The sequence below is a fragment of the Emys orbicularis genome, chromosome 1, assembly GCF_028017835.1.
Source record: "Emys orbicularis isolate rEmyOrb1 chromosome 1, rEmyOrb1.hap1, whole genome shotgun sequence".
In the NCBI taxonomy this organism is placed as follows: Eukaryota; Metazoa; Chordata; order Testudines; family Emydidae; genus Emys; species Emys orbicularis.
In genome coordinates this window covers 66,157,851-66,182,412 of record NC_088683.1, presented here as the reverse complement: position 1 = coordinate 66,182,412, position 24,562 = coordinate 66,157,851, and positions in this window count along the sequence as shown.

Here is a 24,562-nt window from a genome sequence, read left to right as displayed (position 1 = left end):
TCAGCACCCACCAGGTGCAGCTGATCGGCGGCACTACCAATCAGCTGTTCAAAGGCTGGGGGAGACACTTGGAGGAGGGTAGAGAGCTGCGAGTGGTGGGGATCTCAGGGAAGGGGGCAGAGTGGGTGTGGGAAGAGGTGGAGCAAGAGAAGGACCTCAGGGGAAGGGGCAGAGTGGGGTCAGGACCTCGGGTGGAGCCGGGGTCGAGTACCCCTGATGAAAAATAAAAGTCACTGCTTATGGGTGTGTGCCCCAGACAGTTGCCTGCTTGCCACCCCCTAATACCGGCCCTGCACTTGCGACCCCCCCAAACCCATCCTGTGACCACCTGTCATGACGCCCTGTTGAGAAACACTGAAGCAGCGCTGCACTTTGCAGCGGGGGAGGTGTGCTACAAAGCACAACCCCCGTCAGCATTACTCCGCACCTGACTGAGGCTTGCAGTTTGCCGGGGGCAACACCGCCCCTGCTCCCCAAACTATGCTCATGTTAAAAAGTTGGGGGCATGGCCTCCTGTCTCCCACCAGTTCTGGTGCTGTTGACTCTGCCTATGTGCACAGCATCATGGGACTGTTTTGCCCAAAAGCTCACTTTTGGCTGGTGTTGGATCACAAATCACTTAGTTATTGGGGCAGGAGGAATAAAGCGTTGTTATCCTTGTTGTGTGACTCAAGGGCAGCAGAACTGTGCTTGGGCATGACCTGATTGAGGGACTCACTCCTAACTGAACTGCAGTTGCTAGGGAGGGGATAGGGAGCTAATGCTCAGTGGAGTTGAGGATGGGCCCTGCCTAAGGGTCCCAGACACCATTTGACCCCTCAACTCTCCACTGTGTAATAACAGAGCTGATTGAGGCTCAATTGAGAATCTTTTGTTTCACACCAATAGAGCTGCAACTCACTCATAACCAGGTCTAAGTATTAGACCTGCTGTGGGACAGTGAAAGAGACTGTCCAGTCTGCATTAGCAGTGAGGCTCCCCACTAACAAAATCACTGAGAGCTGTGTTAAGTGGTGGGACCTCAAGACATCCCAGAGGGTGTGTAGCGCTCAGCAGAGTGGCCAATGCCAGAGCGAGCAAGGGGCTTTTCCCCTAGCCCAGGGTGGCAGGTGAACTCATGCAGATGCACCTCTGAACAGTGGGCCTTCACTGAGAAAGGACAATCACTGTGAGAGAGGTGCAGTGACAGGAGGGGCACGCTGGAGGAACTTTTGGTTGCTGGACTTAAGAACCTGAAGCAAAAGACACTGCCCAATGTATTTTCGGGTGCGGGTTTTGCTCATGGTTTTATGCTCATGAATCCTGCTTGTGGTGCTTTCCCAAGTTAATGCTGGGTTACTTTCTACCTTTTTATTAAAAGTTTCTTTTCTACACTCAGAAAAGGGAAGTATTGCCTCTTACAGGCAGCCACGGGGTGGTGTGCAATTATCCCAGGTTACTGGGTGGGGGCTAAAGCTGTTTCTGTGTTATATTGTTGAAAAGGAACCCGTAGTTTTGGACCCAGCCCTTGCCGCTGCCGACTCCACCTGGCAGAAGGGTTACATACACACTAAAAAGCTACATTAAAAGATTATTAATGTTGCAAAGTCAAGCACTCACAAATTAGGAAATGCCAGAGTTGCCTGTGCAACCTTAATTTGCTCCCCTTGTTCATATTTATTATGATACAGTCATTACATGATCACATACTACTTTTTCCACAGGACCCCTCCCTCATTCAGTGCAGAGTCTGCACTCCAGCTCCTCATCCCAGCTGTCTCCTCCTACATCCTTTCCCACCCCCCTGGTTCTCAGTCTCTTCCCCTTCCATTTCCCTCCAGTTCCCTCTGCATTAGAATCTGGCAGCTTTCTCCTCCATGGTGCCTGCATCCAGTAGGTGATCAGCAAGAGGACAGAAGGCACAGACTCCCTGCCGTCAGTTTAGGTGCCCAGACCCAGACCTGGGACAGCCCACAGCAGCCCAGAGATACAATTGCAGGGAAAGTCCCACTCAGCTCTAGTCTGGAACATGCCCGGTGCAGACCAAATCTTTGGGGAATTTAGCTGCTAAAATCTATGAAGTCTCTACTGAATACGTACAAACTGCAATTTTTTCAAAGACTTAGAACTTGGTCAAATTTGGGCAGATCTTCATGGGAACAGCAAAAGGCACATCACTGACACAAAGGCCATTTCCTGCCAAATGTCATGTCCCTGCTCCAAGGGAATGCTAGAACTTCTCAAAGAAAGGTCACTGGAATTTTTTAACTTGAACAAAACAACATTTTTTCCTTGCCTCATTCTTAGAAATGGCTGAATCATTTTGACTGACATTTTCAGCCTGAGGTACACATCCAGCATGGAGAATTTCAGCTCAAATGGTTAAAGTTTGGCAAAGTTGTAAGCAACTGAAAAGAGGAACTTATAGTGGGAAGTGTTGGGCAACCTTAAAATAATATGTGCATAGAATAGCACAGCTTCTGCTTCCCTAGCATCTCAGGATATGTGATTGGCAGAAGTTGGCAAAAATACATGGCTGTCGTTTCTTATGCTTTTTTTAAAAAAAACAGTAGACATAGAATGGTACAATATGGTCCGTAGGTCAGCAATATTTGGCAGCTACAGTGTACTTTACTTGTTCTTATGACAATATATATATATTACTTTATATATATAAAGTACACTGATATATATATAAAAAACCCAGGAGTAACACAACCAGACTGCATATGAAAGCATGCTGTAAAGCTGCCTCACCATAGCTGAGTTACATATAAGAGTGCACAACAAACCAACCTCTACAGAGCTAAAGTCCAATGAAGGATGAAGTCTCAAAAGTTCAGAATGTGGATGCTTCATTTGCATTTCAAAATTTGAAAAATTATTTAACTAGCTCTAAAATGAAACTAGGCAGGATCCTACCAGACCATGTGCCCTCTGTCCCCAAACAACCTTCCTTCAGTCCTCCCACAGATCACCCTCCTAAATGGTGTCTTCAGGGTGACCCACAAGTAGGGCTGATGTTGAAAGGTCTTCTAAGGGACAAAAAACAGCTCTCCACATCTTCCACTGCTGCCCCTTCCTCCAGTTAATGGCATCAAAAATGGCTTCCACTATCTCACCTGACCACATGGGGCTGACTAAAACAACCTGGAAACCACACTCCATACCATGTGACTAATCTCAACCAATCAACCTGGTTCAAAATACTAAGAAAAGTGCAAGAATTTTTTCACACAATTATTTTGGAATGAAATTTCTAACTTTTAAACAATTTGTGTCCGATCACTAAAAGACGACGTTTTGGTTAAAAGTGACTGGTTATGAATATATTACTCTGCTCCATTTATAGTAGGCACCTATCCTACTCTCTGGATGGAGTCATTTACAGCATTTAAAAATACACATAGAAAAGTTCAGCGTGACCCAATGTCAACTTTTAAAATACTCTAAAACATACAGACTGAAAACTAGTCCTCCCTTCCCCCTCAAAGAAGCCTGAAAAAAAAAAAAAAGGCTCTGCAGAGTGTCTTGAAGATCAACAGACCACAGTTCTGTTGAAGCCACTGGCCTGCTGAGTGATTTTGGCCAAGTCACTGCCCCACACCTCAGTTTCCCAATTAGTACTGCCCTCCTTGGTACAGTACTTTGAGATCTACTGGTGAAAAAGGCTATGGAAGAGCTAGGTGTTACTATTAAAGCAAGAGTGGAGGAACAAATTGCAGAATCAAAAATTCTCCACTGAAAATGCCTTTTCCCAACTCCCAGAAGGAAACACTGAGGTATGGTAACCATAAGCCTCCCAGCTGATCTCAAATACATAGGTAAAATACAAGGAGAAACAGTTTCTAAGATACATGAGAGCCAAACCATGAAGGGCTTTATTGATTAACTGAACTCAAACTGAAAGCCAGTGCAGCTTCTGGAGCACAGGTTCAATGTATTGTCTGCAGAAAGCACCATAAGGTAAGTGGTGACAAAGATTGTGCACCAGCTGAATTTTCCAGGTAGTCTTCAAGGACAGCCTTAAGCAGTGCAAAAAAACAATATACCAATCTGGAGGTGAAAGAGGCATAAATAACCATGGCAAAATGGGTGGAAGAACCAATTTCAAAAGTTCTTCCAAGGGTTCTACTGTCTATTTACCTGCTTGTCATGGAATAAAGAACACCTGAGCTTTCAGGAAAATTTCATATTGGAGGGACTCACACAGTTCAATAAGTAGTTGGTCAAATTGCCATGCTTGGTGCCAAAGATTGCAGGTAGAGACCCACCAGTAAGGAGATCCCCAGATGAGATCTAGATTTCATCTCAAGCTCCTCAAAAGTGTTAAACTTCAACCTAATCTTGGATGGTGTTTATTGGGGACTGAGCAAATGGTTAAAAAAAGTCCTTGAACCATCCTAATTAGTCTGTAACCTAAAATTGTGGGTATGAACAATCAATTGCACATGTACAAAATGGGAAATGACTGCCTAGGAATGAGTATGGAGAAAAGGGATCTGGGGATTATAATGGATCACAAGCTAAATAGAAGTCAAAAGTGTAACGCTGTTGCAAAAAAAGCAAACATCATTCTGGGATATATCAGCAGGAGTGTTGTAAGCAAGACAGGAGAAGTAATTCTTCCACTCTATTCCATGCTGATAAGGCCTCAACTGGAGTACTCTGTCCAGTTCTGGGTACCACGTTTCAGGAAAAATGTGGACAAATTGGAGAAAGTCCAGAAGAGAACAATAGAAATTAGTAAAGGTCTAGAAAACATGGCCTATGAGGAAAGATTGAAAAAATTGGGTTTGTTTTGTCTGGAGAAGAGCGGGGGGGCGGGGGGGGCATTATAAGAGTTTTCAAGTACATAAAAGGTTGTTACAAGGAGGAGAGGGAAAAATTGTTTTCCTTAACCTCTAATGATAGGACAAGAAGCAATGGGCTTAAATTGCAGCAAGGGCAGTTTAGGTTGGACACTGGGAAAAACTTCCTGTCAGGGTAATTAAGCACTGGAACAAATTGCCTAGGGAGGTTGTGGAATCTCCTTCATCAGAAATTTTTAAGAACAGGTTAGACAAACACCTGTCAGGAATGGCCTAGTTATTACTTAGTCCTGCCTTGAGTGTGGGGGGACTGGACTAGGTGACCTATTGAGGTCCCTTCCGGTCCTAGACTTCTTTGGTTCTATAAGTTTACCAAATGTAAGCATCATGGTGTGCTGAGGTTTGCTTTACTGCATCACCCTACAAGGGACTAGAGCCCTGGAATACGGACAGGAGAAAACTGGCCCCTCCATCATGACATTGGACTCTTTCTCACCACCTGCAATCTGGTGGTAGAACTTCTCCAGACCCAAGGCACTAGTGGGCTAGCATCATGACGCAGGGACATTTACACTATTAAGTAAACATTATTAGATCAAATTCACCAAATGTTGAAGTTAAACCCCAAAGCTTTTTCAATGGGATGTGAAAGGTGTCAAGGGGCTTCATTAAGATAACAAATCAGGTCTAACATAAAAAAAGTTGATGGTTTCATGACACTCTTTGTTCCTGCTACATTTCTATCCACAATAGACCATTGAATTTATTTCTGTCACTCTAAACTCTGCAGTTTCCATTTCATTTATACTCTTGCCAACTCTTCCCACCAGTAATTGCAGTAAGTCCAAAAAGTGTTCATCACACATTAAATATTTTGTCCATTATTACTCGGCCCATCATGTGTTGATGTACCCTATTTAGCTTTCACATTCCATTTGTATTACTCAATGCCTGTCCAGTGAACCAAACAATCACCATACACAGTCATTGCCACTGTGGTTCCATTAATCCACCAGCAAGGGGCATTCTGAGAGGCAGCCCCATGCTGCTTACACCTAGTGCACCATCACATTCAGTGCGCTCAGTGTTTTTCATCATCCAGAGAAGTCAGGAAATTTGCCCAAGTCTTGTTTCCAAAATGAACTCTCCCAGAAGGCAACTTAACACATGGCATTGACAAAGCACTGGACTGACATTTCCTACAGTTCTCATACAACTGATTACCAGATATTACAGGACAAACTTGGCTACTGTATGAACACCTTGTATCCTATGCTCTGGATTGTTCTCTGTCAGGCTTCTTCAGCTGCTCCTTTTCTGTTTATCTTAATGTCTTATTCCCTTTTGTAACTGATGATCTGCCAAGTTTAGTCTTCAGCCAGGGGAATTAACAGATAACAAAAGGCAAATATTTCATTGCTATGGCTTCAAACATGAAAGTTATTATGAAATATATTTATGGCTATGGATGTATTGATCCTCCATTTCTCAATTCCTTTTCAAGACTGCAAAATCCAGCAGCTGTTGGATTGCAAGGAGTTAGTCTCCACCATTACTTCAGGGAGAGTTATTCCTTTCTGGTACTCCTAGACCACCTTGAGAATGAGGCCCCAACCATTTCCTCCCCCCAAAGATACAATTTTAAGACAGGTTATATTAAAGCTCCTCATGATTCAGCCTGATTGCAATTTTCCTTTGCACCAGCCTATGATGCAAAGGAGCAATGTTCTCTCTTTCTTTTTATTTACATATTTAAGATGAGAATTTTCTGGACCAGGATTTTGCTACCAGGTCAATCTATTGCTTTGGTTTTTATTTGACATGCTTTCTATGGTGCCCCACAGCTGATCAAGCCCCACCTCCCAAGATTATTCTTCAAAGGAATTAATTGGGTTTGAAATGCAGCTGAAATGTTGACCTAGTTAGACCTAAAAATTATCAGACCTCTGCTATGTTTCAACTTTCACAGGCTGCTACTTCAGTTCTAATCACTTTGGGCTGATTCTCCTTTCAATTCGGTCTTTTTTGCCTCTGACATCAGGAGGAGCTGGCTCAAGCTCACTAACCCAGCCGCAAAAATAAATAGGCCAGCCCTGTGGACGGTGGTATGACAACGATGGATTCTGGGAAGGGCTGGTGTGATGACTCTTCAGAGAATCCACCAAACTTAACTGACTAACTTACATTCAATTTTAGTTGTGCATATAGAGAAATTGTTTGATCTGAGAGCCTGTGGGTGGGCCTAAGATAGACGCAGGGTCAAAGTAATGCTTCTGACTAAATTTCCAATGGACCCAATAACTATGGAGTCACTATTGATCCTCCAAAATCAAGATTTACAGGTCACACTTTAAAAGCCATTTAGCAATGGTTACTATAAGGGTTAATAAATGATTAATAGATGTTACAAAGAGACTGCAGTAGTGTGTGCTATAGATGGTTATAAACAGGGCCATCTGTATTCTGCAGCTGTGACATTTCCGACGAAATTCACCCCGGCTGCAGAACTGTGCTCCAGAATCTCAGATTTTCGTTAAAAAAAATTAGCTCTTATGGTTGCAAAAATTACCTTGAAAATATATACTGAGTGAGTGAGGCTCATCTGCATCTGCACAGAGCCTGAAGCAATGGCTGGAGAGGTGTGACCTGCCCAATTCAACTCATTTGGCCTCATGGACTCAGTGATGCTGTGGCAGAAGTCAGCTTTTTTGCTGCAGAATGTATTATTTTGCTGCAGGCTGCAGCTGACTCTTGCTCTGCATCTTTCCCCACAAGAGTGAGTGAATTAGAGTACAGTGCTTGCTCCCTCCACTTGCTATAGAACTGGGCAAGCAGGGGGAAAGGGATGGTGATAAAGCTGGAGTCAGGGAGTGAGGGGAGCCAGAAGTGCAGGCTGGGCAGGCACGCTGGCTAGAGAATAGAGTAGCAGCCAAGGCCTGCTGAGCTGAGAAAATGAACCCCTGAAGCTGACTACAAACTTTCTTCTTCCCCTGCACACATGACGAGGCAAGGGAAAGAGATTCTGAGCTGGACCACCCACACATCGTCATAACTGAAACCCATAGAGCTGGGCCATTGGGTGAACACAGCAAAAACATCCACCATCAAAAATAATCACTGCTGATAATAATTATGGACAAATCATACATCAGCGAGTATTTTCAACTAGGAGCCATAGCTGTGTTTGTGTATTTGGGAGTGGGAATGAAGAGTATATCATGGAGATGCAATAAGTTAACATTGCCCTGGAATTCAGAGGTGTTTGTGGCAGAATTTAGTCCCTTATACCTCAGAGAATGCACAGTCCTGATTACAAGGCAATCTATGGACCTGTTGGATTTTTTAAACAATTGATTAAACAGTTGTTATAAAAATATAATAAATTTATGTATCCTTTATCAATGGAAGCTTATATAAAGTGTGATTGATTTAAATCCTTGATAGAGAATGGTTTAAGAAAATAAAACCATTATAGAAAGAATATCACCTATTAAATTCTATAGTCTTTATGAGTAATTTCTATAGAAAAAACTATTAAATTTAGAGAGACTCCTCTTGGTTTTATCCCTATTAAAATTCTATAAGATTTTCGTGTAAACCCCCTCTTCTCCCCAATCATTGCCACTAAGGCCCTGGTCCTGCAAACACTTATGCATAGGACAGTCCCATTGAGTTCAATCATGTGAATAAGTGTTTGCAGAATCAGGGCTTAATGTATCAAGGACATAGGGTCCAAACTGCATTTCAACCTTAATCCTGAATTCTCTTGCTTTGAGCTTAAAATGATACCTTTAAGGTAAATGGTAAAGAGCCCATTTGTGCCTTTTCTATAATTTGTTTAAAAAAAAAAAACACATAAAAAAATCTCTTATGTGCATGAATGAAAACTACTTCAATCCAAGTTCCCCATTGATAGTGTATTATGGGAAACCTTTGCAGACTGGAGTAACAGTGTACACAGCTCTAGGTTTCCCTCTGCTGGTGCACTGCACCACAACGGGTTTGAATACCTTGAGACCACACACAGGCAAAGGGAAGAGCAACCGTGGCCTGAAGAATGTCTTGAATGTGATGTTTCCTTAGGGATTTTCGGAACAATACGAAAACAATTTGTTGGTTTGTATTTTGACTGAAATAGCTTTTGATCACTCAGATGGGTCTGTTCTGCTTGAGAGGGAGCAATCTCCTTTGTAGCAAATGAACAAGGCAAACAGCTAAATCAAAGGCGGTTCTCCATTAAGCGTAGAAAATACCTGAAAAGAGCATATGGTTAATTAAATGTTTAGACACGTGTTCACTTTGTAAGTGGATTTACAACAGCTGAATTTAACATTATGTGGAGGCTAAGTGTATAATAGTAGTTGCATATTCATTGCCAAAGTTTCATGTAAGAGTTTAAAAATAGGGGGGAAAGATAATGCTAGACACACTGGCTTCACTGAAACTTTAACCATAACCTTTCATCACAACATTTGTTTTTAAATGTGCTTGCTTTCATAATGAATGTTATTTCTTCCTCATGTGGCCTCCCGGGTTCTTTAATTAGAGAAGGCAGAAGTAAATAATTAAAAGCAAAGAGACTGGTTGTAATCAGAAAATGTGTTTACTCTGCCTCACACACTCAATGCAAGATTCTGGGCAAGTCAGGTAGCTTGGAATATGTTCTGAAACTAAAGCCAACAAATATCCCATTGAAATGAATGGAGGTAGCAGGTGAAGACGGATCCACTAACTACTAAAAGCCTTGCAAGCGATCTACAATATGTATTGCCTCAGTCACCCTAGTTATGCCACCTCCTCATCCTTTATTAAACTTTCCCTTCAGGCTTCTTCTCCCTATACAGGATAATAATAGCATAGGTAAATGCTACTTCATATCTATATAGTTATTACTAAAGAAATACTTAAATGCACAGTATTGAAAAATGCTGTGGAGCATTGCAAGTTGAATTAATTGCAGCTATAGAGCTAGCGTACTATTGCTCCACACACTTATGTTTTCGGGTCCCAAACATTCTCCTTTACAAGACTTTTTTGAAGACTGGGAGGAATCTCTGCTGAGCCCCCGCATCTTACTTCAAACTTCATGCTACTTTCAAACTTTTCTGTTAGTCACGCCCTAGAATTGAGCTGTGATCCTGCCACATCTCACCAGGTTAATAGAGTTGTGCTGGTACACTTGGGGTATGTCGATACTTTGAGGATTCCCAGTTGAGGAGACATACCTGTGCTAGCTTCTCATTGAGCTAGTGTGCTAAAAATAGAGTGTAGCTGTGGAAGTGCAAGCAACGGGAGAGGCTAGTCACCCTGCATATGGATGTAGTGACTCTGATGGGCATCTACTCAGGGCAGCTAATCCATCTGACCCTGATGCTGCCAGTGCTACATTCTATTTTGAGCATGTAGCTCGATGAGAACTAGTATGGGTATGTCTCCTCAAGCTGAGACTCACAGCTCTGAGTGTAGACATACCCTTAGCGGCTGCAAGAAGAAGTGGTGGTGGTGATGATTCAATAGGTGGCACTCTTCCTTTTCAGTTAGCACTGACCCCTCTCTCTTTCCCCCAAGTACAGTGCTGAAGAGGACATTGTAATGATATAGATAGTTTTTTGACAGCTTACGGAATAAAGATCCCAAACACAAGTAGTTGTGAAAGATGTGTAGCATTATTTCAAGGAAGAGGTCCAGTTCTGGCGTCCAATGTTGGAGGTAAAAAAAAACAAAAAAACAAAAAACAAAACAAAAAAAACAGAAAGGGTTCAGAAAAGAGAAGCAAGAACAAAGTGAGTTTTGGAAAACCTGAACAGTGAGAAACTGTCTCACTCTGTTTACTTTGTTCAAGAGAAGTTTAAGAGGTGACTTGGTCATGGTTTTCTAGTACAGTACCTACATAGGAAAGAGATTTCTGGTAGTAGACGGCTCATTTGAAAAAGGCATAATGAGATCCAATGGTTGGAAACTGAATCTAGACAAACTGACTAGAATTAAGGCACATGTTGAGGGTAATTAAACCTTAGAACAACATACCTAGGGATGTGATGGATTCTCTGTCACTTATGTCTTTATATCAAGACTGGATAGCTTTCTAGAAGATATGCTATAGCTCAAGCAGAAGTTATGTGTGATGCAGAAGTTACTGGGGAGGTTCTATGGCCTGTGTACAAAAGAGGTCAGACTAGATGATCATAACGGTCCCTTCTGGCCTTTAAAAAAAATATATATATCTATGAATAACTCCAGTACGTTTGTCCAAATTCCAGCCAAGGTAATTACATTCAAATTACCTAAATTCCCTGTATGGTTTCAGTACTGTTCCCCTTCTATCCTTTCATGTAGCATTGGGTAGTAGCACTGCACATTGTTAAACCACTGTCAGTTCACTGCAGAGGTGGATGCAATTCATTAATGGCTGACGTAAACCAACTGGTATACAAAAAACACACTAGGCTGTTAACCAGTCTGCACAATACTGACAGTGCCCATGTGATGCTTGGTGGTTGAGGCAGACTAGGGGGCAGTCCAGAGCAGTAGCCAAGTGTATGCAGGTGATCAGGTAGCTGGGAGGTCAATCGGGATCAGAGGCAGTGCCAGGCAATGGTTAGAGTTCTCAGAGGGGTCAGTAGCTGAAAGCTCCAATCCAAGGGGCTGGCTCAGGGAGGTGAGATCGGGAGAGGCAACAAGGCAGGGCAGTCTGGAGGCAGCAATCAGCAGGCACTGGTGTGTTGCTCAGACAGCTTCCTCTCCCTGGTGGGGGTTTTATATAGTCCCAGTACCCATGACCATGCTGTGTGTCCCTCCAATTAGGGGCCTTGGATGTGGCTGCTGTGGGTCTGTAGTCTTTGAGCACTATAAGGCTGTTGGTCAGTTCAGTGCAGCAGCAAAGGATGTCACCTGGTGGGCCTGGGATCAACACCCAGTGTCATGACACTCAAAAAATCATAAGATTTTAAAATTAACTTTGGTTTCCTTCCCCCCCCCCCCTTCTATTCTTTGAGCCCTTGAGTTTTCTAGCATGTCCCTGCAACAATAAGTGCTAGAAAGCTACATTTTAAAGCTGAGATTCTCACATAATATGACTCTAGGAATTGGAGGTTTAAGAAAAATGTCAGATACTGTGAGTCACAATAAAATCCCAAGGGTTTGCAACATTTGTAATAACATCAGCATCTGTTTCAGTTTAAAGACCAGCATCAGAGAAAAATATAAAAGCATTAAGAAGAGGAGGTGTGAACTGAGAGCCATTTAGAGGCCAATAACTCACTTTCACTCACAAACTCTTCCCAACTGAAATGCCCCACCTGTATTGGAGGCTGTTGGGTCTGAAGAGCAATGGAAGCAGCACAAGTTGCTGCTTAGAAGCAGCTTCATGATGTTGAAAATTTTGTTTTTTCTTTTAAAAGGGGAGCCCACAAAAGCTGCTCTGGGGGATGGAGATTGAGAACTCGAAGGGCTCTGGGGCATTTGAAGTGGGGTGAGTTTGAGCCCAGGCTTGTTTTTTTTTTTTTTTTTTTTTTTTGAGGGGGGGGGGGACACAAACCAGCAGGCAGGGAGAGCTGATGGCAACTAGCCCCCCCCCCCCCCCAAGCACTGCTGCGAGCAGGCCAAACAAGCAACTGCAGAAATGGCTGGTGGAGTCTGGAGGGAGGCTGCTCAGCCCTGGAGGAGAGATGGAGAGAGTGGCTAGTAGCAAGCAGAGCAGCAATCAGCACCAGAAAAGAGACGCAGTAAATGGGGAGCCAGTGGATAGGGACCTTGGTGGCCAAGCTGCATCATGAGAGACACACAAGGAACAGAGCTGAAAGGTGAACAGTCCCGTTCAAGAAGTACAGGAAAGACAGGTGGTAGGAACAGCAGGGATGACCACAAAAGGGACAGTATTGAGAAAGAAGACAGTGTATAAGGTGAAGAGAGAAGAAGTTAAAGGATGAACAGTACAGTTAAACAAGAGTTAAAATAACTAACGAGTCTCTAAGTAGTCTAAGAAACTGGTAGAAAAACATTTGTTAGAAAACTGTGAGAAAAGTAAAGCAAGAATGAAAAGTGAAGGAAATAAACTTTAATAAAAAGAGAACCTGTACAAAGGAACAGACTTAAGAAATGAGGAAGTGAACTGTAGCAAAAGTGAGACAGCATCTTTGAGTATCCAAAGTGAAGTGACAGCAATAGAGAAATTGTCAGAGAGCAAAGGGACTGGAAGTCAGAAAGGAGCGCAGGGATAACTGTTCAGTCAAGAAACCAACACATCATCAAGGAATACGTGTCTTTATTTAATCTGGAACTCAAAACAGTAACCAAAGATTGCACAAGAGGATTGTCCAAGATATAACTAAACATCCCAAGAAATTTTCCTTCAAACTCTGGGCTTACAGAGGCTGAAAACTGAGAAACTGAAAAGGGAACATGTAACAGTGGGGTTTATGTTCTACTGTACTGTATTATCTAATTCCAAATTGTTATTTCATAAATCTAAATTGTTACCTACAAAGTGAGTTTAATTAAGATAATAGTAAATATGCAGTCAATAACTGTAGCAGTCAACAGTAGTTTACAGTGTATGTCTAAGTATTGATTCCTGCTAAAACAACTAATTCTGATTTGTGTGTGAATATTCCCCACCTAATTGATTTCTACTCTACCCCAACTGATTGAGATAAAACATCATTTGGCCTCTAGATTGCCTCTGCCTCTCCTTATTGCTCTGATTCAGGACACCCTTCCAGGGGCTTATTTCAGAATGAATGGCTGTATTTGTGCTAAGTGAAATGTTTGCAGGTATGAAGATCACAAACACGTAACCATTCTTCTGGGTACCAAGAATGGGTCAGAGTGGGCTACATGATTGTGTCTGTGTATTTTGGCAAATTGGGTATCCCAGTCCTAGCTCAACGCTACTCTAGACAAGTGCTGCCTTTATTTTTTGGCAGATTGTTCAAGGGGTCTCTTTCATCCACGTGGCAGTGGAAAGGCATTAAATTATACATAAATCATTTCACTGGAGCCTGGAAACTGTGAGTGTTGAACCACAAACTCCGGCAGAAGAGCAGCAGAATTAATGTACGGTTTTGAACAATTTTAACATTAATGAGTCTAGTTTAACCACATGCAATGTACAAGATCTTAAACTGGATATTGTGTAACTCAGTGGTGGTTTTATGTAATTTGCATTTGGGCTTTTTCTTTTAAAAATGACTTGTTTTCTCTTGCAAGGTGCCAAATGCTAGCTCCAGAGACTGAATTCCTCTCTCCCCACAACAGTGTTCAGCACAAGCAGTAGCAATGCAAGCTACCTTATCTTCTCCTACACTCAACCTTAGTCCTCCTCTAGAGGCACTAAGGATGAAGGGGGTAGTTCTGTTTGTGTCCATGAAGTTTTGGATTCTCTTGTGATAGCAAACTCTGGTGCCAGCTATGGTGGTTGTTTCTGTCTACCAGAAATTGGATTAGTCCTGAATGTAATTAACAACCAAGAGCTCATTAAAAGGCTTGATGTTCTATTACCAATCCCATGAGCTAAGTTTTCCATGGTTATTGGATGTGTGTCTCATGGTAGTGAAGCCTGCTTGTGGTGACCACCTAGGGGACCAGGAAAAAATTGGCCACCTAGTAGGGGGAATCTTTAACTAAAGGTCAGTTACAAGTGTAATGGAAAGCACAAGGGAATACTTTAAATTAGCTGCTCAAGACAAGAAACTGCCTATTAATAGTAGTCTTTAGTGCAGATTTCATCACATACAGAAGCAAAGAACACAATTTTATTATAATTTACTAACTCAAGTCATAACACTTAAAATATTGCTAGACTATTGTGAGCCTGGACGCAATGCACTCAAGGTTTATGATGAATGTGTCAAGCCCTAAGATACTGAATGATGATGCAAGGAGAAAGAGTGCAGAAAGCATCCCCCCTGACACCTCATGCAACTCCGGGGAGTGGGGCAGGGGAAGGTACAAGGACACTCCCTCAAGCTCCAGGGCTGTTCCACCATAGCTGTACTAACCAAAGGGCTGGGAGGTGGAACTGACCTCAGGGGGAGGGGTGAGAGACAAGCAGCACACAAGCAATCTGTTAAATGAAGAACACACAATGATCCACACCCCTTCCTCTCCTGGAAGTAGCATGCATGTGGCACAAAATGGCTCCAGCCGCTCTAGCTTAGGCAGCACCCCACTGACATTGCTTTAAGCCACAACTAAGCCCTAAGGCTTTGTATCAGTATAAAGAACCAGTAATCTAACTGAACAGATCTTGTCCTGCTAGATAGCTACATAGCATTAACTAAATCTTCGAGAGAGTCATGCCAGGGTATTAGAGTAGTATGTGTGGTACTAAAAAGCAACAAGGCCCAGATGGAGACCTGGAATATGCGCACACCACAAAACAGGTCAGTGGTAAATGCATTAAATGAGGATAAAATGAAACCATTCAGAAAAAAATACAGGACAGATCAACACCGTATGAAATGTGCCTGAAAGACCATCGTTCTTGGGCTGTATGAACTGAAATGAGTTGTAGTGTCCTAAAATCATATGTAAACTGGTCCAAAGTTACCTCAAACATTAATCCCATTGAAAAGACTGCCAACTCCAACAGCAATTCAGCACTACATCTCCAAGAAAAGACAGGGGATTTTGGAAGGCAGTGGGAAGGTATTGACAAAGATACTGTCATGCCATAAATGCAAATGGAATAAGAATTGGCACAAAACAATGTTACAAATGATGGGAAAAAATTAGTGGCTAAACAGATTCTGTGAATCTGGAAAGTGTATAGTAAGAAGACCACTGGCTTATTAATGGGTGCTTTCCCTCCACACCAGCTGAGCTGGATACAAACAAACAATCTAGCCAGTGGAGAGCAGTTACCCAGTTCAACAACCAGCCAGTAAAAGAAAATTAAGGAATCACTAACATACAGGAGAAGGAAAGGATATCCTGAGGTCAGAGAAGACTGGCCAGAGGCTGCAGGAAAAGCAAGCACAGCAGGCTGGAGGCAGTAGCCTGGTAGCTGGCTAGGACAGGAATGTTGGGCAGGAGGCATCCAAGGAGCTGGAATTGGAAGGCTGAGAACACATGGCATTGCAGGCAGGGGGCAGCTGTAGTTGCAGCTAGAATCAGGAGAGCCGTGAGGAGGGGCCCAGTGAAGAGCTAGCATTTTACCCTTGCATGGACTGCCCGTGGGGGCTGAGTGAGGAACTGCTGGGTTAATCTTTTGTTGTCACCATGAAAGGCACTGTGTGAGGGTAATCGTACCTCTGAACTTCTGGCAGCCCTAGTAAAGAGATCCTCCATTCCTCAGAATGGGCACGTGCTCATGGGAATGCACTATGCATTAGAGACGATAGGCACCCAAAGCACTAAGCTCTAAGGGCTTGCTCCTGAGGCTGTGGGCAGTGGCGCTGGAGCCATTTGTATAGTGGGGGTGCTGAGAGTCATTGAACCAAACTGTAAACCCTGTATATGATGGAAATCACTTCAAGCCAGGGGGTGCTGCAGCACCCCCAGTTCCAGCACCTATGGCTGTGAGTCACAGAGCACATGACCAGCTATCTACAGGAGACTCACAAAGATACCCTGCAGCTGGGCTGATGACAATATTCGTGCCACAGCTAGAGCTGCTTGGGTGATGAAAAAGTTACAGAATGTCTCTCCTCCCCAGGCAGACAACGCAAGGTGAACAGCACGGTCTTTCAGCTTTCTCAATGCCTGGCTGCAATCAGCACCTGGACGAAACTGAACCCAGGAAGAATGGAGGCAATGCAGATGGGTAGAGGAGAGTGCTTTGAAGAGCTCACCTTCTCCATAACATCCCCCTCTTTCGAGGGCACCTGCTTTCAGCTTATTAAGTCAGGCCTCAGCCTTTTGGCCTCCTCATTGTCACTGCATATTCACTGAGCCACAGCTGCCAAAAAAAAGAGCCTACTTTTATCCATGATTGGCCTGGAGGCCATGCTTCATCTGTTGTGCTCAGACCTGGCTGTGGTGATCCATGTAACCTCTAGGCTTGACTTGCAATTAATCTCTAAGAAAGAAGCCATGCACCCTGTAAAAGCTCCAGCTGGTATGAAACAGAAAAGCCTGTCTGCTTAGCAGGGCCAGCTCTAGGTTTTTTGCCGCCCCAAGCAAAAAAAAAAGTTTGGCTGCCCCCCACCCCATCCCTGGTCTACCCCCCACAATCCCCTGCCGCCCCAGCCCTGGGCTCTCCCCCACCACCCGCACCCCCTGCCGTCCCAGCCCTGGGCTCTCCTCCCCCCCACCCGCACCCCCTGGCGCCCCAACCCTGGGCTCTCCCCCCGCCAACTGCACCCTCCTTCCACCCCAGCCCTGGGTCACTGGTAACTCGCTCCCAGGGCGGGTCATTCAGCAGGAATTTTGGATGTGCACAGAACACAGACAGGATTGGTTCCCATATGGTTACAGAACTGCAGTAAAGTGCAACAATTTTCAGCTTGTGTGATTGGAGGATATCTGGATGCATATTATAAGACGGTCCTCCATAAATGAGGAAAAGTTGAGGTACCTTTATTCTTTTGTTCCACTCTTTCTTTCTATGGGGAATTTGCCAATGCAATATCACTGTCTTCCTTTTAAACCAACTTAAAAAAAAAAAAAAGGCAATGGCTGTTGAAAATAGCAATTCCAGTCCTAATAACCACTGGGATGCATTTCTTGCTCAATTTTATCCTACTTTTTCTACAACAAGTTACAGTGGATCAGTATATTTGATTTGGGAGAAATGAAGTAACAGCTGCCCAAATTGAGCTTGAGCACTCCCGAATTTTGAGGTGTTCAAATCTGGAAGGGAGGTGCTAGACTCCCTTTCTGAATATTAGTTATATCTGGAAAGGAAAAGTCAATTTCTGCTTCCATGGCTCAGAAGTGGAAATCCTCCTATGTGCCTGGTACTGTATCTAAAGCTGCCCAGGTCCAGAGCCTCCCCTCCCTTACTTTTCATTTTAAATTCTAGTGGGATCCATGTACCTCCCTTGCTAGACTTCAGATAGAGAGGGGCACTGTCCATTTAGTCCACCCAATTCTTTCTTTGGGGGCTGCAAGGTGAGGTCACACCAGTATCCCTAATCCAGGATGGGGATGTCTTCTGAAGGGGATATCTGGGGCAAAGCCTTCTATTCCTTGGGCATACTTGTTCCCCATTCACAGTGCCACCCTGTTCTAGCAGTGAGCTCTCCATTCACAGCAAGCTGCAGCATGGCTCAGCTACCTCACTCCCTCCCCCTCCCTTTCCTGTTGATAGCAGCCAAGGGAATGCTGGGAAATGTAGTTCTTTCCCTGCTCCTGGGCTGGCTCTATAGGCAGGGAGCTAACCAAGGAACTATAGCTCCCAGGGCCCCCTATTGGTTCTCAGTTCCCATGCTGGCTCCCTGCCGGCTGCCACCCCTGCAAATGGGCTGCCCCAAGCACCTGCTTGCTTTGCTGGTGCCTAGAGCCGCCCCTGCTGCTTAGCAACCTCAGTGGCCATGCACACGTCACCTCTTTGTTCAGTTCTCAGCACTGGCTCCCAACTGAATACAGAGTGCAATTCAAGGCCTCTGTCCTGATATTCAAAGCCTTCCATAGGCTGCGCCTTGCTACCTGAGAAACTAACGTTCTCTCTGAAACCATAACCTTCCCACAATAACTGCATTCTAGACTCTGGAACCTAGACTCTGGAACTCACTGCCATGCAGCCATTACTAATTCTGCTCTTCCAGCTGAGTTAATTAACATGGAAGGGTGGGCAGAGGCCCTGATTCTATTGGTCCCACTAGTACTATAGTCATACGTGCACCGTCAGAGGACCATAGTACATAACCCCTGTTATACAAGTGCTCAGCTATCCTCGCTGGCTTATGGTCAGTCACATTGCAGTCCTAACACTTGCTGGACTGTGAATATAAATACTGCCTTAGCAAAATCTTGAGTATTCCGACATAACTATGTTGGTTCTTTCCACAATTCAGACCTCCTTGTTTTCCTGTGCATCTTTTCCGCAGCGCTACTGTTTTCATTATTTTCCTTTTGGCACAGCAGTGGCATACATTGGTCAGGAGTTCTCATTTATTTGAAGCTGATTTACGAAAGATCTATGAAAGGTGCTTCAAGTACTGTTGCCTCAGAGGGGGCTTGGGAAGGAGGTCCTTGTCTAGTTCGTTAGCCAGCAGTTCCCTCCCAGTTCTACAAATGATCGTCAGGCTGCACTGTTGCTATTCTGAGTTCCCGTGAAAGTGGAATCTTAGCCATTTTGACTTTAAGCAGTTTGGATGGCTCCTGTGTTTGAAGTTGCTGGAACTACATCAAACAGCTGAGTAAAGAATGCTGTGAAAGGATTTAGTCTGCCTGGATATGAGTGTTACTGAGTGGAGAAAAAGCTTTTTCCAGCACCCATTGTGATCTACCCTTTAAAAAGTTTCATTTTACTATCAAAATTATTAGGCCGAGCATTTTACTTCAGACCAAATTCAGTTCTGAATTGCCTGAGTTACACAAATATCTCTAGCCCACAAAAGAAACCATTTGCAAAAAGAAAAAACACTTTTAATTGAACAGTAAAACCCACTAAGAGACACCATGTGATACGATACGGAAAAAATGCCACCTATCAAAACTCCTTGGATTGGAAATTTAAATTTGAAAATGTATGTGTGATGGGTTGGATCACAGAAACACCCTTGGGAGCTGCCACCTAATGTGCAAAGACTACTTCTGCTCCTGTTTTCCCTGCCAGCTCAGGACTCCAGCACCCTGTCTTGCTGAGCCAGCCACTCCTGTCCGGCTCCAACACAGGCCTAGGGTCTGAATCACTTGTCCCAAAGTTGCAAGTTTACCTGAAAACAGCTCACAGTAGTGTGCTTGTCTTTAGCACTCAGATGCCCAACTCCCAATGGGGAGTAAACCCAGATAAATCCGTTTTACCCTGCATAAAGCTTATGCAGGGCAAACTCATAAATTGTTCGCCCTCTATAACACTGATAGAGAGATGTGCAGTTGTTTGCTCCCTCAGGTATTAATACATACTCTGAATAAATTACTAAATAAAAAGTGATTTTATTAAATACAGACAGTAGGATTTAAGTGGTTCAAAGTAGTAACAGACAGAACAAAGTAAATCACCAAGCAAAATAAAATAAAATGCGCAAATTTATGTCTAATCAAACTAAATACAGATGATTTCCTCACCAGTTCCAGAGCACTCCCTTTTACAGGCTAATCTCCTTTTAGCCTGGGTCCAGCAATCACTCACACCCCCTGTAGTTACTGTCCTTTGTTTCAGTCTCCTTCAAGTATCCTGGGGGGGGTGGGGGGTGGAGAGGCTCCTTCTTTAGCCAGCTGAAGACAAAATGGAGGGGTCTCCCACAGGTTTAAATAGACTCTCTCTTGTGGGTGGAGACCCCCCTCCTCCCTCCTATGCAAAGTCCAGCTCCAAGATGGAGTTTTGGAGTCACCTGGGCAAGTCACATGCCCCTGCACGACTCAGTCTTTACAGGCCGACGCCATTGTCCACATGGTATCTTGCATGTCTCCAGGAAGACTTCTTATGTGGATTGGAGCATTCCAAGATGCATTGTTCTCCAAGTGTTTCCTGATCAGGTACTTAACCTGGCGAATTCCTTCCTAAAGAAGCTGACCAAATGCCTCCCAAAGCTTACTTAGAAACCAAGCAAGCATACAGCCCATATTCTTAACCTCAAGTAGAAAATGATATATATATGTACAAATAGGATGAATAGATATAGTAGACCATAACCTTTACGGAGATATGTTACCTGGCACAGGCAGCACAAAACATATTCCAGTTATGTCATACATATATTTATAAGCACCCCCTCCCCATAAAGCCTTATGGGGTACACTGTCACAGTATGTTCCAAAATATAAGCAAATCACAGCACCATTTAATTTGGTCAAATTAAACACACATTGGTGCAGTAAGTTATCCATCAATGTGTACGAAAATATCAATGAATGAGGATTTATTTATGCTTAGAGGGGAAAAAAAATCAATTTAACCAAACAGTATTTTACAACTGAAAACTGTTGACATAAATTTTCTGATTGGCACGTGTCACTTTAAACTTGATATATATCCCTTTAGCTTGCATTGACAAATTTACCGACCAGTTTATCTCCCAATGTAAGCTAAAGTGATATATCAAGTTTAAACCAAATATAAATGTGTCCACACAACTTTTTACACTGGTTCAACTACATCAGTTTAAAAATACAACCTTAATGAAGCCAGTATATGTTTGTGTGTACACCAGGCCTGAGACTGGACATTTTTCTTCCTCCATTTGAAAATTACTAATGTTGATCTGTTATAGCCACAGTAGAGAAGGTCAAGGAAATTCTAGGCCCTTATCCAGCACACAGCTTTCCTTCAAGGTTACTGTTGCCAAATGATTTAGTGTGCTAGTTGCCATTGTACAAGGTTGTTCCCCTTTCTCTCTGTATTTGTGTCTCATTCCTCTGTCCCTTTTAAATAACCTGAGGAGAACCTGTATCTTTTAGACGACAAAAAGGAGTAAAAATATAAAAGCTACACTACACCACACAGTTATATGCAAAATGTCAACATGTGGTTTGTGGTGACTGCTATTTTAGTATAGAATATATGTATCTATACTGTAAAAATTTGACTTGTGGTCTCATTACTGTGAAGCACAATTTTGTCTGTCTTTTTTTTTTTTTTTTAAATGGCAACATGCGTTGATTCAGACCTTGGGATACATAATTACTATCTCTACCACTCAAATCATCCAACCTTCCTCAATACATGCATCTAAAAAATGTCTGGAATTTAAGGCCTGGTCTACACTACGATTTTAGGTCGAATTTAGCAGCGTTACCTCGATTTAAGCCTGGACCCATCCACACGACAAAGCCCTTTTTTCCCCGACTTAAAGGGCTCTTTAAATCGATTTCTTTAATCCACCTCCGACGAGGGGATTAGCGCTGAAACCGGCCTTTCCGGGTCGGATTTCGGGTAGTGGGGACGCAATTCGACGGTATTGGCCTCCGGGAGCTATCTCAGAGTGCTCCATTGTGACCGCTCTGGACAGCGCTCTCAACTCAGATGCACTGGCCAGGTAGACAGGAAAAGGCCCACGAAATTTTGAATTTCCTGTTTGCCCAGCGTGGTGGAGAGCCCAGGTGAACATGCAGAACTCATCAGTACAGGTAACCATGATGGAGTCCCAGGATCGCAAAAGAGCTGCAGCATGGACTGAACGGGAGGTACGGGATCTGCTCGCCCTATGGGGAGACGAATCCGTGCTAGCTGAACTCCATTGCAGTAAACGAAATGCCAAAACATTAGAAAAAGTCTCAAAGGGCATGAAGGACAGAGGCCATAACAGGGACGCACAGCAGTGCTGTGTGAAAATTAAGGAGCTAAGGCAAGCCTACCACAAAACCAGAGAGGCAAACGGAAGGTCCGGGGCAGAGCCGCAAACATGCCGCTTCTACGCTGAGCTGTATGCCATGCTAGGGGGTGCAGCCACCACTATCATCAATGGAGAATCACAAAACACGGAAGCGGGTTTTGGGGACGAGGAAGATGATGATGAAGACATTGAAGATAGCTCACAGCAAGGAAGTGGAGAAACCGGTTTCCCCAACAGCCAGGATACGTTTTTCACCCTGGACCTGGAACCAGTAACATCCGAACCCACCCAAGGCGTGCTCCCAGACCCTGAGGGCACACAAGGCACCTCTGGTGAGTGTACCTCTGTAAATATTACACATGGTTTAAAAGTGTGTTTAATGATTAATTTGCCCTGGCATTCGCGGCCAGTACAGCTACTGGAAAAGTCTGTTAATGTGTATGGGGATGGAGTGGAAATCCTCCAGGGACATCTCCAGAAAGCTCTCCTTGATGTACTCCCAAAGCCTTTGCAAAAGGTTTCTGGGGAGGGCTGCCTTATTCCGTCCTCCATGATAGGACACTTTACCACACCAGGCCAGTAGCACATAGTCTGGAAACATTGTATAACAAAGCATGGCAGCGTATGGTCCCAGTGTTTGCTGGCATGCAGACAACATCCATTCCTTATCTCTCTGAGTTATCCTCAGGAGAGTGATATCATTCACGGTCACCTGGTTGAAATATGGTGATTTTATTAAGGGGGACGTTCAGAAGTGCCCGTTCCTGCTCTGCTGAACAGAAATCTTCCCCGCTGTTAGTGATCATCCCAGAGAATTGGGGAGGAGGCGAGGGGGGTTAGTTGGGTTTGTGCTGTACGTTAACCCGGAAACCGCAGCCCCTCCTTTTAAATTGCAAACCCATTTTAAATGGCCAACCCAACGGCTGCTTGGTATGGGAAATGAGGGTGCTGCTGTTTGAAACCATTCCCAATGTTATGAAGGTTAAAAAAGCCAAAAGACTGTGGCTTACCATGGTTGCCTGCAAGCCCAATTCTGTTGCCTGGCATGCGTGAGTGATCTCTCACCCCAAACTGGCAGGCCCTCAATATAAAAGAGGAAAAATGCGACCTTGTAATGAAAGCACATGTGCTGTGTAATGTGAACAGCAAGATTAAATGTGAAAAAGTGTACTCATTGTTCTCTAAAATGGGTCTTTTTAACTACCACCTCTCCCTTCTCCTCCACCAGCTGCAAATGTGTCTCCTTCGCAGAGGCTAGTGAAGATTAGAAGGCAAAAAAGGCGCACTCGGAATGACATGTTCTCGGAGCTCCAGATGTCCTCCCACGCTGACAGAGCACAGCAGAATGCGTGGAGGCAGATAATGTCAGAGTGCAGAAAAGCACAATATGAACGCGAGGAGAGGTGGCGGGCTGAAGAGAGCAAGTGGTGGGCTGAAAAGGATAGGTGGCATCAGCTTGCTGACAGAAGGCAAGAGTCGATGCTCCGGCTGCTGGAGCATCAAACTGATATGCTCCAACGTATGGTTGAGCTACAGGAAAGGCAGCAGGAGCGCAGACCGCTGCTAAAGCCCCTGTGTAACCAACAACCCTCCTCCCCAAGTTCCATTGCCTCCTCACCCAGACGCCCAAGAACGCGGTGGGGGGGCCTCCGGCTACCCAGCCACTCCACCCCAGAGGATTGCCCAAGTAACAGAAGGCTGGCCTTCAATAAGTTTTAAAGTGCAGTGTGTCCTTGTCCTTATCTCCTCCCCCACCCCACCCGGCGCTTCCCTCCTCCTCCACCCTTCCTGGGCTACCTTGGCAGTTATCCCCCTATTTGTGTGATGAATTAATAAAGAATGCATGAATGTGAAGTAACAATGACTTTATTGCCTCTGCAAGTGGTGATTGAAGGGAGGAGGGAGAAACAAACAGAACTTTCACACCGTAGCCTGGCCAGTCATGAAACTGGTTTTCAAAGCTTCTCTGCTGTGCACCGCGCCCTGCTGTGCTCTTTTAACCGCCCTGGTGTCTGGCTGCGCGTAATCAGCCAGGTGATTTGCCCCAACCTCCCACCCCGCCATAAATGTCTCCCCCTTACTCTCACAGATATTGTGGAGCGCACAGCAAGCAGTAATAACAATGGGAATATTGGTTTCACGGAAGTCTATCCGAGTCAGTAAACTGTGCCAGCGCGCTTTTAAACATCCAAATGCACATTCTACCACCATTCTGCACTTGCTCAGCCTATAGTTGAACAGGTCCTGACTACTGTCCAGGCTGCCTGTGTATGGCTTCATGAGCCATGGCATTAAAGGGTAGGCTGGGTCCCCAAGGATAACTATAGGCATTTCAACATCCCCAACGGTTATTTTCTGGTCTGGGAAGGAAGTCCCTTCCTGCAGCTTTTG